The 16,600-nt window shown below is 36.5% G+C and overlaps 1 protein-coding gene across 1 annotated transcript in view; it reads right to left on the bottom strand.

The window, feature by feature from the left end:
- The window catches only part of KCTD8 (potassium channel tetramerization domain containing 8), a 95,936-nt gene that overhangs the window by 3,150 nt on the left and 76,186 nt on the right, over nucleotides 1-16,600 (bottom strand). The gene's annotated exons all lie outside the window — the stretch shown is intronic.

Here is a 16,600-nt window from a genome sequence, read left to right as displayed (position 1 = left end):
CATACCTCAAGCCACCATATGAATATGCTAAAATGAGAGTCAGCATTATGGAATTACTCTTGCATCACACCATGTGATTATAAAACTGAGTAGTTAATCAGATAGTGATTTCAGTATTGCTATTCTGATTTCAATAACATCATTAACATCAATATCTATGATGAGCACTGGAACACACTCCCCAAAGAGGTTGTGGAGTCTCCTTCTCTGGAGACTTTCAAGACCTGTTTGGATGCCTTTCTGAGTGATCTGCCCTAGTTTTTGGTCCTGCTCTGACAAGGGGGTTGGACTCCATGATCTTCAGAGGTCCCTTCCTGTCGCGAGCCCATGCCAGACAGGCTACCAACCCCTAACATTCTGTGATTCTGTGATTCTGTGATTCTGTGATTCTGTGATTCTGTGATTCTGTGACCTAATCTAGTTTACTATCTTAGCTTCTTCAAATGTAACAACACACTCTATGATGAAGAAACTAAAGTTTTCTGTTAGCAACACCATGTGCTCTTTAATACTGTCTTTCCTGCCCAGTTTTTTGCTGTAACTTTATAAACTGAGATATTATTTCTAGTTCTTTATTGGTAATCCTTGCTTCTCAAGGGCTCAAACTTGCAATGCACTAAGAAACTGTTAACAAAAAGCACTGAAATACACCTTCAAGAATACAAAAAATTCCATTTCCTGCTACAGCATTATTCAGGAGCCTGACAACAGGCAGGTATTTAAATGCTTTTTTTGGATCAGTACCTTACAGCACTGAGCTCTGTATGCTTCATTGAATTGCCTAAATTCACAATGACTTTAATCCAAACACAGGTTTCTCCCACATCTCTTCTTAAAAAAATTAACAAATCCTCCCTCACAAAGAACACTTTATATGCTTCTGCACTTCCTTCTCAATAACGTATTATCAACAGAAGCAACAGTTATGCTAGAGGATAGGTTTTTCTCACAATATTTTCCAACTGCTGAAATCCAAGAGAATTTATAAGTACATAAGAAAGGATTCTCAAAACATATGTATTTAGTTTTCAATGTCAGGGATTATCAGATTAATTTAGCTACATGTCTAATTCAGAAACCATCTTGTTAGTGCCCTTTATGCTGGCAGATTCATTTGTGGCCAGGATTGTGTGACAGGATGCTGACTCTACTTGACTTTTTCAGCCCTTCCAGAATAACACTTTCAAATGGCTCGGTCTACTTGAAACTACTGACTTTCCAGGAGTGCAGAAGAGTTCTTAAAAACTCAGAGAGAGTATGCTTGCTCCAACATGCACATAGCACTACAAAACTGCATGACTTCCAATCTGCCGCTCCAGCTCCTGCCATTTTTAGCATCTCTCTCAGCTGCTGCTGGTTCCCCAACTTCTCCTCCAGGCAGTTCCAGTATACACTGAAATTCCCACTTCTTTTTTCCTTTGTCGCAGTTTGGACAGTTGTTCTATCACCCATCCCATCTTGGGGAGGGGTGTTGGGGTGCAGAATCAGGAAAAGGAAAGGGGACCTGTGCGTTGCAACAAAAACATACTGCTAATAGAATAACAATAATGAATTAACGCTGACCCCAAAGCTAATGTAAGACAAAAAGTTGCACTCAGTGCAGACAGCACGGGAGCTGTGCCTCCCAGCAGTGCCGGCTCGATGCCCAGGCTGCCAGCGCGGCAGCCCCAGCGGGAGCGCGATGGCCACAGCAGGCAGAGGAGCAGCCTTCGGCCTGGGACAACTGCAGAGATGGCTGGGACCCTCTCAGGAAGGCAGCCATGGTAGAAGCCCCAAACATCCCTGCAGACTTCCTGACTTACAGTGAGGGTGAGTGATGTTTATGGTATGGAATGCTTGGGCTGCCAGAGCAGGTTGGCTGCCCTGGGCCCCTCAGGCCACTGCACCTGCACGGGTCAGACCTGCCCTCGGCCTTGGTCACTGCGGGAACCCGCTGAGCAGAGCTGAGTGTAACAAAACCAACACAACTTTTCTCCTTCGTTCTCACAGAATTTGACTCTGCAGCCTCTCAAAACTACAGTTTCTCTAAACTGAAAATAAATGGCTTCCTTTGTCTCAGAAAACTAGAAAGTGAGCTTGCCCTTTACCTGGCCTTAATTACCCCTCTGCCACAGCAGCTACTAGACTCCCAAGTCTTGTAGACTTGAAAGATCTCAAACACGTTTCTCTGATCAGGAAGGTATATTGCATTTAGTTCAACCGTATTTATTCCTCATCCATATTGCTCTCTGCACATATTTTTTGCCAACATTTACTGGCAGAACTAACAGACAAAATAATCACTTTTTTAATAACAACTATATTGACATGAAGAATGGAAAAACTTAGCTCTGGAATACAACAGTTGTAGTTGGATATAAGATATGTAGATAAGAGTTGAAGCTGATAACAAAATAGTAATTTGGAAACAAAACATAACCAACATTTTGAAGGTGTTCAATATATGATCTTCCTTGATCAGGAAGAATGGGATCTCTTAAAGAGATGCTAGCTTTTACTGTTGGTCCAGAAAATACACATTAAAATTGAAAGTGAGTTTTTTCAATCCCCTTGCCAGCACCATAAAATTAACCCTGTTCGTTGATTTGAATAGAAAGCTAAACCAACTAAAAAAACCCAAAAAAACCACCAAACAAAAACAATCAAAAAATCCCAAAATCCTGAGGTTTTCTACAATGTAATTTTAGTGAAAATAAAATTATTTGGGGTATTTTGTCTTAATACTTTTCTGTTTCTTTAAATTTACTTTTAAGAAAAAACACAGTTTGACTAGGTATTATCTATTGAATTAAGCAAGTCATCAAATTAAGGGGTCCTTTGAACAGACACAGCTATAAATGGAGCTAACTCTTGCATAAGCCAAAAAAGTTTGGCAAATACTTTACATTTATTGAGAGTACATCTCAAAAATGTTGCAGTAAAATTTTTAATAAAATTATAATGTAAAAAAAAAATCCATATTTTTAACTGATTTAATCAGAAATTAAAACAGGAAGGCAACAGGGTTTTAAACTGACTGATTCTATTGGAAGGCTCAGAAACATTACAGCAAAGACAAGAAAAGTTATTTTTATTTGTATCTGTAAAATAAATTGAATCTAATCCAACAATACTATTTGCATTTTGATTCATAATTTTTTACACATGTGAAAATATTTGCAATATGTGAGTTGCACATGAAATGCAATTTTTTTTTCATTCTTTTACACAGGGAAATCCCCTTTATTTTTGTAGGCTACACAGGACCTTCAGTCTGTTACACAGCTATGTTAAACATCTAAATGAACTTTTTATCTGCCTTCTATCTCAAAATTACATTATGATTCTATGATTATATTCCGAGTAATATAAAATTACTCCCATTGAATTTTATTATTTACTCTTACGAAGCTAAGTAAAATTAACTATAAACAATATAAAGTCATAGGAAAAACAGTAATCAAATCTCACATTATTAATTTAGCCATTTTACATATCTATTGTTTTTTACTACCTCTCACCAACATTCAAATTATTGCACTATACTGAATGCTTAAAGAGAAGTCACCTGTGAAATCTAATGACAGGTTATGGCTACTGTGGGAACATTTTCATTACCAGACTTTTGAATGCTTAATATCACACTTCAATGGTAAATTATAATATTTTACGTCTAATTTAACTTTAAAAAAAAAAAAAAGAAAGATTATCTTTAAGAGCTATAAAAGGATAGCCCTAAACCCCTGACATTTTCTGTGGCATTTTAATGATAATTCCAGTTTTAGAAGAAATTCCTGTTCTTAGAGCCCAGCTCAATACATGAAATCACTCCTTGATACCAGCAAGGGATTCAGCTTGCCTCTTACCACTAGAGGTGTAGGTTAAAACTAGCTTTATGGCAGGCAAATTTGCAAGGGGCTTCCTGACCATTGCACTCTGTCCTCTTTAACACAACACAAAACAAAGTTAAATCCACAGCTTGGATTTAGCAGTGAGAGTTTATGTAGCTTTTTTAAAGTCCATACAGTTTGTTAAGGAATCTAATTCTACTTATTTAAGGATTTGCAATTTACATCTAACTCAGTCCTGTTCAGAGGGGGGGGGAAGAGGGAAGGCCATGCCCCACTTAATTTCTATTTTAAGGCTAACACGCAGGCCTACAAAGAAATTAAGTGGCCCTTAGCTGCCCCTCTGCCTGTGGGTGAATTTTATCCATCATCAACATCCCAAGAAAACGATATTAATAACTAAATAAACAATGTGAGAAATATCTAAATGCTCTTGACAAGCTCTGCTCTTGACAGCTTGCACTTAAGGGAAAAATTGCAGAGTTTAGTGCAGAGATTTCAGTGGAAAAAACTTTGTGTGGGAGTCTTTGTGCTGTGCAGTTTCAAATCACTTAAACTATATTTATAATGACATATATATACTATATATATATAAAAAATTTATTTTTTCTAAGTTTCCTGTTTGGGTCTCATCTGGTAAAAAAATTCCGAGCACTTTTGGGATTAAAGGCTTGATTTAAATAATGCTTAGTATGCAACAGTGAGGCATTTTTCAGAAAGGAGGATTGAAACTCGGCATTTCCTATTTTTCTTCTTCCTTTCAGATGTGTGACGAATTGCTATGGATGGCCAAGTGCTCAAGACTTTCATGTTCTTTGACCCAACTGAGGTTTGGCTTTAGTCAACACAAAGTAGAATAGGTTCAATAAAATGAAGAGAATGTTGCCTTTGCCTTCAGTCGCTACAGGGAAGCACATTCATCTGGAAGAAGTGAGTTAACTTCCCTCAGGCACAAGAGAGAACTAGTATTTCGGAGCCTTTGATTTATTAATGTGCTAAGCCCTGAACCCTTGGGTAAAAGGCCAGCACTGTTGACGTACCAACTTCACTACTTTCAGCAGAACCTGATTTTTATGTGATTTTAGAAAGCCAAGCAACTTGGCTTGCAGATGAGACTTGCTAGAGAGAGGTCTTGCAGATTTCAGCAGGACTTCCCTGACATGAAGAATAACACTTGGATTACTTACATTTTATCAAAATAGTTTTCTAAATATGCCTAGGATCTAGCAAAGCTTTAAATTAATAGCTACAGGGCATGTAAATCACTTTGGCTTCACTAGCAAGCTGATTCTGAGCTGTGAGTCTGGGTGTAAAACTGCATTCATTTAAAAAAAATGTTTAGACTTAATGGTGATTCCATTCAAATCAAAGACAGCACACTGTGTCCTTAAGTTACAAAAAAACTAATTAAAAAATAAAGCCTGTACAGTCTAGTGTGAATTCCTGGGAAGGAAAGCAGTTAAATGGTGAAAGCAGAAAAAGTGAAAAATACTGTCTCTTCTTACAGAAAAATAAGGAAGCTAGAATGATTTCTGGAACTTCCCAGTACTTTACTCAGAAAGCTTATTTTAATGGCAACCCCAGAAAATCCATCTTTAGGTGAAACTAAACAAAATCATTACAGAGAATGCTTTAGCCCCCAAATATTTAAGGAAGAACATGTGAAAACAGTATTTTCTAAAGGAAACCTCACTGTAGACTTAGACTTTGCTAGAATTCAGTAGTTATGATCATAGAGTGTTGAATGAGTCATTGTAGACAACTCAAAGAAGTGATGAGAAATTAAAAAAAACCCTGTGGTTATGAGAGATGAAGACAAAGTATACTCCTTGATTACTGTGAAACATTTTACTACATTCAGAACTTAGTAGGAAACGCAAATTTTACCATATTTCTTGTCCTCTACTGCCAAGCCCATGAGGCATCTCACATGCTCTCATTCCAACACAAAGTTTCAAAGTGGGAGCTGTAGAGTGTAGTCTTCTTGGTAATATTTAGGAACATTAAGATTTTTTGGAGTGTTTATTTGCTTTTTCATGGATATTTCAACAGGAAGAATATGTCTGTGATTGCACTCTTGATGAAGCCTTTTATTTAATTCTCCTTACCTGCCATTGAAAGATAAAAAGTCACTACAGAGATTGTGGCTGTATTGGGCATAGCTCCCACAGGGGAAATTACCCTTTAATAGTGTTAAGCTCGATGGTGTGTGAATGGTTATGTGGTACTTGAAGTGAATGAACCAATTCATCTTTCAGATTAGGAACAGATGCCTGTAAGTGATAAGTGCTTTTTCTCAAAAGAAAAAAAATAACACAAAAACATAAAAATATTTTTCTGTCACATATAACACCATCTCCTGTTAAATGACTTCTTGAAAGCGTACAGTAGAATGAACGAAATTAATCAATGAGGAAAATGTCTTTGCTTATTTCTAGCCAGGCTGATTTTTAAACATCAATGATATTCATAATATACAAAGACAAATCAATATATAGAAAGGGAACTATTTTTAGTACTATGAATGACAGAAGATAACACATTCTTTGTCCAACTTGGATTTATTAGATATTTCACCCTGATCTCGTTTTGAACAATTAACAAAACAATATTCCTTCTTTTTATTACTTTTCCAACCGGGTTTCATGGTAGGCAAAATAGCACTTATTTGGAAAAGAGCCAGTGAAATTCTGACAGGCAGTTTGTTGCATTCCAGTAAAACTAATGAAAAGTCCACAACTTCTTATTAAATATATTAATCTGAAAATTTTCAAGTCATTCTGAGAAGTGTCTTTTCTTGGCACGTAAGCTAAAGATAACAGGAAAGACCAGTAATTTTCATATCCAGCTACAAACAGAGTCAAATATTGAAAATGATATTTTTATTTTGTGGCACTGGAGATTGCTACTGCATTAATCCTACGCTGGAGACACATGAAGAAAATCAAGGTTTTGGAACAGATAAGATACAAGCTGAATCAACATCAAAAGACTGAAATTCAGGGAACCATCAATACTGCCAATATCCACCCACTGTGTATGATGCATAACAGATTTCATCTATTTCAGTACTATATCACTAGGCCAATACTTCGCAGCCAAAGATGTCAAACCTTCTAATTATCACTGAAGAGATCACTGTTTAGCAAACAAAGTGCAAGGTCTTCTGTAAAATCCCAGAAGCAAAATTTAAAAAGTCTACCCCAGCTAAAGAAATACTGTGAAAATATGTAACAAGCTCCTAGCAAACAACACAAGCTTCCAGAGTCAATCCGATTCTCTACAAGTTATTTGGAGAAACAGGGCTTACTGAAGCAGCTCAGAATTTTCTTCCTCGAGTAAAATCTAGATAATTCATAGCATTTTCCAGTGGTGGTCATAAGCTATATTAATTTTCACTAACAGCAGTTTAATAGCAGTAAAATACAAATACTATATTAGTAGCAGCCAGACTGAGCTTGATCTTGAGATAGGAGGGTTTCAGTTGGGTTACAATGAAAGCAAGTTTATATAAGTGCATTTTACTTATAGAATGGCAGAACTGTTGTCTCTGCACCTGTAGAAACATTTTTCCCCTCCCCCAAATCTGAAAATGTGTGCATCGGTACACATAACAAATCAGAACAACTTTCATAAAAAACAGCTTGAAAAGAAAGCGGTGTTGGTTGATGAGAAGCTCAACATGAGCCAGCAGTGTGTGCTTGCAGCCCAGAAAGCCAACTGTGTCCTGGGCTGCATCAAAGGAAGCGTGGCCAGCAGGTCAAGGGAGGTGATTCTTCCTCTCTACTCCATTCTTTGTGAGACCCAACCTGGAGTACTGCGTCCAGTTTTGGAGACCCCGACATAAGTAGGACATGGAGCTCTTGGAATGAGTCCAGAGGAGGGCCACAAAGATCATCAAGAGGGCTGGAGCAGTTCTGCTATGAATACAGGTTGAGAGAGTTAGGGTTGTTCAGCCTGGAGAAGAAATGGCTTCAGGGAGACCTCATAGTGGCTTTTCACTACTTGAAGGGGGCCTACAGAAAAGCTGGTGAGGGACTTTTTACAAGTGCATGTAGTGACAGGACAAGGAAAAGAATGGCTTTAAACTGGAAGAGGGGAGATTTAGATGAGATATTAAGAAGAAATTTTTTAGTGCGAGGGTGGTAGAATAGTTTGTCCTGGGAAGTTGCGGATGCCCCCTCCCTGAAAGTGTTCAAGGCCAGGTTGCATGGGGCTTGGAGCAACCTGGTCTGGTGGGAGATGTCCCTGCCTATGTCTGGAGGGTTGGAACTAGATGATCTTTAACATTCTTTCCAACCCAAATGATTCTATGATTCTATGACTCTTCCATAACTTAACGTGCTACAGTAAATTGCCACAACTGCTTGCATTTCAGCAACATCTCAGCAATATCTGGTATATAAGCTTCTCATTAATTTCCAAATTGTAAAGTATGCTCATGTTCAGCTCTGTATACTAATTTTATTTGCCTTTTTGTGACTGGTTATTTTCCAGTAGCTATGAGTTAAGAGCTAAAATATTTTGTTCTGTCAATTAAGACTGTTTACTAGTTGCTTATTAGATGCAGCATTTGCTCTTATAGAAAGAGTTAATTGATATTGACCACCAAATTATCTTCAAATTATTAATTTGGCATCTGAAAGTTAATAAAACTTTAGAATCTAGAGTGATATTCTCAATTTACCAGAAAAAGGAGTCAGAAAAACGCTATCAAAAGCAGGACATGTTATCATGTCACTCTTATAAACTCCCTTAAGACTTCAGTGCTTCTTCCCCAGAACTGTTGCTGGCAGAAAGTTTACTTCATTAATGCTGATCACTAGAAGAGTCACCCAGACTGCAGTCTTGCAGGTCTCGCTCTAGCCCTTGCAGCTAAAAGGAAAAACACATTCTTATTCTTTCAATGCCAGGATACCAAGCACTTTTATAGAGTCTCAGTGTAAAGAATGCAAATGATTTTAGTTCTTTCTTAACCATTTCCTTGAAATCACCTCTACCACAAGCTTACAGTTACAAGGAGTAAACAAACAAACAAAAAAAGACAATGCTGAAAACTCACTTGCAATCACTTTGTAAGGGCAGAAGTGACAAAAAAGAGAGACACTCCATCTTTGCATTGCAGAAACACATTCCAGATGTGTCTGCCTCTCAGAATTCATAGGACAAACTATAAATGACTGCTTAACCTGTGGTTTTAGAGACTCCATTTTGTTTCCTATTCCATGTCCTCAGGCTGTAGTCTGCAGGCTGTTGGGCTGGGGCAGGATACTGACTTTTATATCACTCTTTTTGCCTGATCCAGCCCCCCAACTCTTGGGGGTCCCTCTGATGTTGCCAGATATTATCATTCCCCTTCCTCGCTCCCTTCCCCTTTCTTCTAAGGACATATTCATTTGTAATTCAATCAGGAATTTCAGTCTGTTGTCAACCACGTTGCTGGCAGCTGCCTTCTGCTTTGTAAATATTAATATCAGTTGGGCATCTGCTCAACTGTGAAATAGTCTTGTAGCCACCAGGTCTGTGTTTGACGAAGCCCTAATCAGAGTTTTAGGCAACATGAAGCTGAATCTGTTTCCACTGAGATAAACAATACTCTTTGAACCACTCACATTTATTTTTTACAGAATTAGTTTTAACTTCTCAGCTGTCATATGTGGCTCTGTATGGCCACATAAATGCTTGTGCCAGAACAAAAGGCACCAGAAGGATGGGAGAGAGTATTCAAGGGGAGGGATTACACTTTCAGTGATGCTTTATGGCAATTTGAAACATATGTGAAGCATTTGCTTGCCTTCTTGTGACACAAACATACATTAAATATACTGACTTAATGATGTCCTCATCAAAATATAGTTACTTTCAATAAAAGGAAACGTAAAAAATGTATGCCATGTAAATGTAAAAAAATGCCATCTCAAATGGCACAGCAATTTCAGGAATCTTTCTTTTGATATTTTATTTTAAGAAAAGTTCATTCACAACTTACTGGTAAGTACTATTCTCTTTGATGACTGATGGTGGCCTCAATCGTGGTTACTTTATTCTAACCATATGAGCAGACAAAAAAACCCAAACAACCCACAATAAAAAAGGGACAGAATGAACTGACACCTTTTGGCTTGCTTTCCATTCAATTTCAGATACTAAACCCATTTTTTTCCTTGGTAATTTTTTGTTTCTGTTTGTGTAGTATCATCTCACACTACTTCATCAATTACTTTGTCAATCAGTTTAGGTAAAATGTGTAATCTTAATTTCTTCCTTCCTAGCTCTTCCAGTTTTACAGGTTTCTTTCCTACTGGTGTGCAACAGAAATTAATGCTAATGTGAATTTACAGAACATGTGTAAAACATGCTAGCAGAAAAGTTGTCAAAATGCACTTTGGCATTAGTATCAGATAAAGTCTCATACTAAAGAAATATTTCAGACACCATCAAACTTGGCAGGCTTGCATGATACTCATTATAACATTTTAGGCAATAAGCAAGTGCAGAACAATGGGAAACACAACAAGCAGTGAATTATATGAACTGGGTCAGAGTTTACAGTGAATTATCCTAAGGTTTCAGCACTAAGAGGGAATCAAATCAGAATATACTGAGATTATATTTCTATAGTTTTATGCCTTTCCTCGCTGGTCTCTGGAATAACAGAAATGTCTCAATCTGCAAGAATTGTCTGAAAAGACCAGAAATAAGTGCTGAAATCTTTATGTAAGTAACAGTAATGGTCATCAATGAGGTCTTTCTCACTTCTGTGTACATAGCATGAAGTACAGTTCAGACTAACATTTCAACTATAGCAATGCCATTCATCTATTTTTATCATTAAGGACTGGTATGTGAAACAGAAAGTAAACTGATATGAAATTAATGGGGCATGTTACCACATGCCAATAATAACACAGTATCTTTAGGTTCAATTTCCTAGATCAGCCCTATGGAACATACAAAGCATTCACTCCCAGTAATTAGCTACGGAATATATGAAAATATATTCAGAAAAGCAGTCTTATTCATATTGTGTATATTTAAGTAAAAGAAATATTATTGAATATGTAGAGGAAAATGAATATACTCTATGCAAAACATCTTGTTCTCTGCAAAAAACAAAATAGTTTGCAAATTGTTTGTATGTAAAAATATTACATACCATGCAAACAAAATATTATGAGTATTCAGCATAAACCCACAAACAGATGAAAAATCTGAAGGTTGAATTCATTAAATTAATTCTCATTGGGAAACAGTGAAACCACACAGATCACAACTACAGTATAGTGAAGACAATGTGAAGTTCTTAAGAGAAATCCCGAGTACTTGCTGAACGTTTTTGACAAGACAGGACCAACAGCACTTAGGGGACAGGACAACACTGGTCACATACAGAAATTCAAAACATACAGAGATTCCTAACAGCAGTATTTGAAAGACTGCAAAATTTCTTTAGACACTTCTTAGGTAATACTTGAAAGACAGAAATGATGCTATATATCTTGAATTAACATAAATGTTTCCTTATTACTTAATCCTATAAATAAATAAAAAGGAAAGTTTAAAAAGGATTTACTGCTATTACTGAGGAGGTTGTTGGTATTAATATTCATTTTATTTCCCTTGCAGACTGTATGTTCTAGTAATAGTGTATTGTGCATAATGTAGTTGGTCTGCATCATCATTAATTAATAGATGATCTTTGCCCTGAACAAGTGAAAATCTAAGAAGAAGACTAGAAAGAACAGATGGGAAGAGACAAACAGATGGGGAAGTACCAAAAAATTGCAGTATTGGTCAGCAAGATAGGCTGGTTGTCTCAGACCTCCAGCTGTCTACTCTTTTGTCAAAACTTATGCAAGCAGCACAAAACCAGAGTTTTAAGGAGGTTTTTGAAGGATAATAACACAATACTTTTGCAGATGTTAGTGGCATCTTCTCTCTAAAGACAGAAGCAGTACCAGAGGTGACATGAATGTGAGCAATAAAGTCACCATGGTCTTGCTGGGGCTAAGAGTTACCATTGCAACAGCACATGATAAGGGCTAGGTGAGAACAGGCAACCAAAGGTCTTGCTGTGAGGACAAGCAACCCACGTCTGACAGAAAAGTGAGACGTTTCACATAGGGACTGAGAAACAAGGGTCAAAGCAATGAACTATAAACATTTTTTTAAACACAAAGCAGATGCTCTGGAAGCAGATAAAGTAGTATTTTTCATAGCTAAATACTTAAAGTTTGCATGGAAGAGGTAGAAAATGGAGACCCCTTCTTAGAAATATAATTTAATTCTTTCTATTTCTAAGCGAGCCAATGCAAGGCTAAAAATCCATGTTGCTTTTAAGATAAAATCACCCATAAACAATTTCCATCCAAACAAAAGACCCTGCTCCTTCAGTGTATCTGAATTTGATTTGGATGGAACTGAAAATAACATTTCTCAGAAGACCATTCTTTGTCATTGATTAATCTACTACATAGGTCTATGGAGCACTCAGGTCCTAGTTGACTTTTCCATGCTTTCCTCAAGATTTTCTACAACATTTTCTTGCCTCACCCTAACTCTTCCCAGTGAACTGTCATATTCTTGCAGCAGAACTCAAGGCATAAACAGCACGAGACCTGTTATGAGCAACTTTAGGCTTATAAAATATTTTCGGTAAGGTGACAGCTAGTTGCATTCAAAAATTACATTTACATGTGACATTTCCATCCCTGACAGTCGCGAGCCAATATTGGGGGGGCCTTCGCTGGCTTAAAAGCCATTTTGTTTAGGCTTATGTGGGGAAGAAAAGAACAGTTTCCCACACTGACCAAGTAATCCTCCGATCACTAGGACAGGTGAAACCAGCATTAGTTTTTGTGTAGGAAGGAAGAGTAGGAAGACTTAATTCTCCTTTTATTACAAATGTCTCATATTTATCATGAAACACAATACACATAACTGAGATTTTTAATCACTTACTACAGTTTGTAGTTAATGTGTTATGCCCAGTTCAGACTGAAATGTGTTTGTATAAGCTCATTCTTTCTTGAAATCGTAACTACATTTGCAAAGCTTTAAAATAATAAAAATATAAATAATAAAATACACTTATTTTCTGCTCTTCTGCAAATTGCATACCAAATTAGTACAGAAAGTCATCTGAAGAGGGTGACCATGTTTTTTTAGTGAAAATTTCATTTCTTACATTATTCTTACAATTGCTTTTTAAAAACATATATCAAATATTGAGAGTATTAGCTACCAAAAATGCAATATAGATGTTGTTAATCAATACCTAATTTAGACCTAATGGAGATAAAACAATCAAAATGCCTTACTAGAATAAGTATGAGAACTTCAGAGGAGAGATGCAAATTTATTTACAGATTTTACCACGATCTCACATTTCAGTATATTATCTGAACAATGTTTCAGTTAGGAGCTGAGTGGCTTTCATAGCTTTGCATAAAAACTAAAAGAATGAGAGCAGGAAGGAAAAATACATTAAATGTAAACCAAGCTTAGGGGCTTCACAAACCGGGAATGATGACTGCAATATGGTACATTATTCTGGTCAGGTGAGTTTTATTTTAAACTGGATTCTTTAAACCAGTTTTCTGTCACAAATTCCACCCTTGTATAAAAAACCAAAATAAAATAAAAGACCATTCTTTACAGTAAACTTAATAGCTTCTGTGACTTTCACATTTCAACCTCCTGCCATTGAATCTTTATAATTTGTCCACAGCAGCTGTTAATAAAACAGAAAATACAGGTATTTGTAATATTCCAATCATAGTGGAGGTATTGCATTTTTTAATATATAAAAGGGTCTAGAACAGAATTGCTTCTTCTCTTGCTCTGAGTGGTTTTTGACTTTCGTCTCTTGGTTTAAGACATAAGCTTTGCCGTTTCAGCAAGTCAGCTGTTGCATTTTTACATAACAATGTAAAGAAAGTAAGGAAATCCATGAAGTAAAAAAACAAGAAACATTAAAAGTTGTTCACTTCCACCACTTTTTGGAAATTATCTCTTTTTCTTCTTACAATTACTTTTTCTAGGAAAAAAATAATTTAGATCCATGGGCTTAAAATATTTCCACCTTGGACGAAACCCATATTTTCCACTGAGAAACTATTTCAACAGAATTTTCTGAACACAATCAGGGCCATAAACATTTCCTCCCCCAACCCACATCACCCTGTATTTTTCCCTATATTATATTATATTATTATATTACATCATACATTACATTATATTAAAAATTACATACTATTATAATATATTTATTATATTATATTATTACATTTTTCTATTCTATTCTATCCTTATATTATGTGATATTATATTAATTATATCATATAGTATTTTGTATTGGAACCATTTTGTTGCTCTTGTGGTTAATTTTTTATAGTTTAGTTTGTGTATTTAGATATGTTTTTTAAAATATAGCTGCTAGGAAAGGATTTACCATTTTTACATGACAAATTATTTTCTGCCTTCTAGAACAACGTCAGGAGGTGGTCCAGGCACACACAGTCAGAAAGCTAAAAGCATGGGAAATGGGAAAGTCTGCTAGAGATTGAAAGTGTTTCCAGAGTGAAGTGATAGCTAATTCAGGTTTCTTAGGATGACATTTTGGACTTAGCTGTTTAAGTTCTAGCATATATACCTAAATAATTTTTTGATGTGGCTTTCAATCTTCCTCTAACTGAACACAGCTTAGAGATATTTGCTATTCTCCTGTCATAAAGCAATGAAAATTTTCAAGGTTCCCCCCCATGTTTCTTTGACAGAGATTACTAAGCACATGGAGCATTTTAGTTAAAAATAAACAAACAAACAAACAAAAACCCACAAAAAACAACCCCAAAACAAACAAAAAACACAAGCAAAAAATATGGCTGGGAAGTGAATGAGAGAGGTTTGGAAATGGTAGCACATGCAGTAGCTGGTCAGAGACAAAGCTAACTAAAGTAACACGGGATAAAATTAAATCACAAAATCCTGCTCTTAACTGGGACATAAGCATTCACAAGAACACCCTGTGCTCCTTTCCTATCCTGCTTACCATTGCAGGTTACTACAGTCACCTGGTGCCTGTCTGACTCTGCTTTGAAGCATCCATGTAGGGAAAATGGGTGCCAACCTCCTGAAATGGGGTCCACTGCAGCCCTGACTACATGGGCAGAAGGACCAAATGGCCTGCTCAGCATGTTCAACGTGAGGCTGGATGCTCTAATGCTTGCTCAGCCTGGGCATCAGGACCAAGGTGAGAGCTCTCTCAGGGAAGAGCTAGGAGCTAATGCTCTCTGAGGAGGCACATCAGTGCTGATCTTCAAGACATGCTGCAAACCTGCTTCCCACTCATTTCTGCTTAGGAACACAAGCAGGACAGCCATTTCAGTTATGTCTATTGTTTTTACTTGAAGTTTTTTTTCCAAGATAAATGAAACTCTTGTTTGCATCTGGGGACACCCTGAGAATGTGCTCAATTTATAGAGAAGGAAATATCACCTGATGAGCACGATTTCAGATGGAAGAAACAGTGATAGTCACTGAGTTGCAGTCTGCAGCATTAAACTGGCCCCCTCCGTGACCTGCATGTATTTTAAGGATTAACAATTTATGAAGTTAATGCACATCTATGTATGCAGCTGTCCTTTTCTATTTTTAATAACCAAAAAGAAAATGTCACCAAGCAAAGGAGAAAAAAGCTACTTCTCATTTGGGACTGTATGTAGAACAGTGGCAGCATTATTCTCTGTGCTGTGAAACAGTACTAACTGGTTTTGTCATGGATCTTAAAAGTACAAGACAGACCTAAAAAAATAAATTATCTTAATTTTATTCTCATGTTATTATTAAAGTAGTCTTCAAATTAAATTATTTTAACTGTGATCATAAAATGAATGTGACCCTGTGTGTTGTTTGGTATGAACAACCTTTAAACAAGTGCTGGACTTGGCAGAGTAGGGTTAGTGATTGGACTCAATGATCTTGAAGGTCTTTTCCAACCTAAGTGATTCTGTGTGATTCTGTGAAAGTGATTTGAGATACTCCAGGATTTAATTAAATTTTCTTACTGTTTAAGGGAAGAATTGTACTCAAAAATATAAGTAATGCCTTACCCTCCTTAAGTATTTAAGTATGAAGAATCCTTAAGTGTTTTGCAAAATAATATGAAGGTAGAAGTTTCAGTGTTTAAATGCAGCAGTTCTCTGAGTGGGCTTTGTGCATGTATTTTTTTCTACTTGCCAGGGGTTTCTTGGACCTTGCTGATGGGTGTACTATAAATATTTTGATAGGAATAGAATCCGCAGCTGCATGAAAAGATGAATTCTGAGCAATAAATATTTTGTTAAGACATCAATATAACTTCTCATTCATTTGAGGAGTACTGTAAAAATTGAACAGCAATGATCTGAAAAAAGGCAGACACTTAGAAGATTGATACAGGGTCTGATACAAAGGTGGCTACAGACCTTAGTAAGTGAAAGGTGAAGATGCACTGAAAATTTAATTGCTGAGCTAGAGAAAAGTGACTAGTGTTTTTTGCTAGGAATCAGTCCTGAAACAAGTCTCATGTAATATTTGTAGTCATGACCTCTGCATAGAAGTCTGCTGCTAAAATGTTGTGTTTACACAAAACTGCAAGATATTACTGTTCCAAGAAACGATCAGGCTATCGTTCTGAAGAAATGAAGTGATGCTGAAGACCAAAATTATAGAAAAAAGGATGAAATGTAAAGGCAAAAAATGCATTTTGGAGGTTATTAACGATAATTCCT

The sequence above is a fragment of the Apus apus genome, chromosome 4 (assembly GCF_020740795.1).
Source record: "Apus apus isolate bApuApu2 chromosome 4, bApuApu2.pri.cur, whole genome shotgun sequence".
In the NCBI taxonomy this organism is placed as follows: Eukaryota; Metazoa; Chordata; class Aves; order Apodiformes; family Apodidae; genus Apus; species Apus apus.
Note: the sequence above shows the minus strand (reverse complement) of the source record. Positions and strands in the feature narration are given on the sequence as shown.